The following is a 3393-nucleotide window of genomic DNA, read 5'->3' on the forward strand; positions in this document are numbered from 1 at the left end:
CAGCTTTCCATGAATTTAAGTAGCATATGTTGGAAAGCAAGAGCAAAATGAAATTACAGAGCAGAGAGATAAGCATCCTGACATTTTTTTTTTCCTATTTCAAAGTTGTTTGTTTTTACATAGCAAATTTACCCATTTGTAAAACACAAGGTGATAGACTCTTGTCTATGTTTAACCTGGTTAAACCTTCAATTACATCTATACTTCTGACTTTGTGACCCACCTAACATAGGCATCACCTGTGTCTAATGTAAAATGAATTTAGATTAAGATTGTGTCCCTGTATAAAACTTTTAGAGTATCCTTAAGAATCTGTAAACAGTTGAAGAATCTCTAACTTTGGGCATGGCGTTTAGGTTTAGCCTGAAAAATTCTTTCCTACATACGCACATCTGTATCCACATACTTTAACATTCTCAGTACCACTCAAAAAGCATTTTTAACGAGCATTCTATGTCCCAACATTGAAAAATTCTTTTCCAGTTCCTTCAAAAAATTCATCTCACCCCATCATTAATTCTCTTTTTTTTTATTCATTTTTTTATTCCCTCGAGGGGGTGCACCATTCCTGGAAGTACAGCAATACCAGGTCGATGCATGGAGTGGATGGAGTAAGCTCCTATTCCAACTCCAAGCTCCAAAAATCCATTTAATATAATGTCCTCAGATAGAAGACATATCAGATATTTAACTGATAAGAACAGATATTACACTTGATATTAGCCAAAAGGCTGAGAAGTGATTATCTTTCTTATAAGGCTATTAAAAAATTACAATAAATTGATTAATCCTATTACTAAAAAGAAAGCAGTCTTACTACAATTTTATATCATTAATACCAATAACACACTTGGGAATGATTTTATTAGGAGTAGCTGAGGCAAATTGTGTTGTTATATTGAGGCAGGCTGGCTCAGAAGTCAGATCAGTTACCTCCTCCTTTTAAGTAACAGGACATTACACACACACACACACACACACACACACACACATATATATGTGAAAAATTATAAGTTACCTCTTTAGAGGAAGTTTTGTTGTTTTTAGTAATCCTCTATGTAAGGTGAACTTGACCTACAACAAATATCTGGCAAATTCACTCCTGTAAAAGACACTTAACTTTTCCTTTTTAATTTCTATGCTTAGGTCTTTGATTTCCTTGAAATTGTTCTCTAGAAGAGAATGTCACCTGCGTCCGTCTCATCTCTTTAGTTACAGTCACAAACATGACACAACTAGCAAGCACAATGAGCACACATATACACACACACACATATAAAAAGAACATATCCTCCTGATAAAATCAAAAAGAACTTGAAGTAATCTCAATTCCTTGTGTTTTTAAAATATCTTTTACTATGGCAATTAGCTCCTTTTTACTCTTTGTTAAATCTTTTTTTTTTTAACCTGTGTTCCTTATGCCTTCCTTGAGAGAAGTTTTAAGCCTTTTAACAATTTATGCTTACTTAGGGTCTGTCCCATGATAGAAATGGAAAGAGGAGAAACAGCAAGACCAGAGGGCAACATTCCCAGTCGGAGAACAAGCATGAGGGGGTTCCCCGGTGGGCCTGACGTGAGCCTGACCGCAAGTCTAAGAACTGGCAGCCGCTCTAAGAGCATTTACTGGCTGTTGCGTACCCAGTTTTGTTGATAGGAAGAGAGGCTAGATAGGAGGTCTTTGCCAACACCTGAGTGGGCTGTCGGGATTCGCACAGGGAGCTAGGGGCCTTCAGCCAATGCCAGAGGGGAGCCCTGGCCAAGAGGCTTCAGTTGCCCTGTCGCTATGTTGCAATTCCACGCGATGGCGCCAACCGAAAGTAAAAGGAGGAAAAGAAGTGCAAAAAGGAAGTCCTGCAGTTCTTGTGCCTTGAAAAGAATGACTCAATAGTCTTTACTTTAATTGCCTAAAATTCATCGCTTACCTCAAATGGATCAGTTTCACAGGCAGGCTTTTCTGTGTCGATCGCGGTGCGGGTCTGTTTTACAGGTGTATTGCCTGTAGTGACCTCTATGCAGACCTTCACTCACCCCTCCAGTGGGGTGGCGGTCTAATGGCTGGGACGGCCATCCACTTTGAGCGACATTCAGGTCTTTCTTCATACCTTGGGCCTCATGTTTGGGCACCAGTTGTCCCAGCCAGCGGGGAGTCGAACAAAGAAGCAAGGTGAAAATCAACCTGAATGAAACAAGGCAAACAGACACAAGAAGGAGACCATGCTAGATGTTTGTCACGGCCTCGAGAGTTTATTCTTACATGTAGGTTTATATAGGGTTGTAGGGGGAAGGGGACGTGGTCAGAGCAAGGTGCTGTCAGGAAACCTAGAGGGGATGTAATTAGGTGTTCATCTAATCTTGCCTTACTGGCTTAACATCCTGACTACACCAGGTTTCACATCCTGACCACAAACTGGCCTTTTGCAAAAGATAAGATCCTGTAAGCAGTCTGCTGACCAGTTCCCAAAGTACCTAACAGAAAGCTGGATGGACCAGCTTTCTGAGTAATGAGTCAGTTTATGAGCAGGCCCAGGCAAAATGGAGAGGCTTTTGCTCTATGGCTCCCGACAGTTAGTCTCAGGTTGGCCTTGAATTTACAGTGATCCTCCCACTTTGGCCTATTTTTGTTTTAGTTTGAATCAGGGTGATTCACTGACCTCTAAGAGCTAAATAAAAGAAAAAAACAAAAGTTGGATAGCAAGCCCAAGGGATCTGCCCGTCTCTGCCTCCCCAGCACTAGGATTACAGGTGAGCACCACTGTGCCCAGTTTCTGCATGGGTGCTAGGATCACTAACCCAGACCCTCATGCTTGTGTGGCAAAGGTCTTACCCACAGAGCCATTTCCCCAACTTGATACTTATATTTATTTCTGAGGCTTATTAGAAACTATTTGGCATTTTTGATATCATTAATACAGTAACTCTCCTCCCCTTATCCTAAGGAAATGCATTCTAGTAGACTCCTGGAACTGTGAAGATAGTACTAAGCCCTATCACAGAACACGTTTTCCATCTTAAAAAGCCCATGTACTATGGGTATCATTTTTCTAGTCTGAGATGCAATAGAAAAGCCAGCATGAATTTGCTTTTCCTACAATATTTTGCTGATAGAAGATTCATTCTTAGCATAGATCTTAGCAACCTCAGCATACAATCTTTTTCCTTTCCTTATTAAGTAAAGAATGTTCATCTTTTTACTTAATAGACAAATATGCCAGATCCCCATTGGCATTTATGAATTGACAGCACAACCATATTTGCCCTTTGAAGCTACTTTATGAAATGAAGGATTCTTGAACACAAGCCTTGTGACACCATGACAATCTACTGGATACTTATGACAAATGAAAAATTTCAACTGATAACTCAAATGCTAGACAACTGGAGGCTTATGAATGG

General features: G+C 40.1%; 1 non-coding gene across 1 annotated transcript; it reads right to left on the reverse strand.

Annotated features, from left to right (window-relative positions):
- Positions 1-552: 552 nt before the first annotated feature.
- LOC123461018 lies at positions 553-743 on the reverse strand. Its single transcript, XR_006637349.1, has one exon. It is a non-coding gene; the product is annotated as a U2 spliceosomal RNA (small nuclear RNA).
- Between the last annotated feature and the right edge of the window lie 2650 nt (positions 744-3393).

This window comes from Jaculus jaculus, chromosome 5, assembly GCF_020740685.1.
Source record: "Jaculus jaculus isolate mJacJac1 chromosome 5, mJacJac1.mat.Y.cur, whole genome shotgun sequence".
Taxonomy (NCBI): domain Eukaryota; kingdom Metazoa; phylum Chordata; class Mammalia; order Rodentia; family Dipodidae; genus Jaculus; species Jaculus jaculus.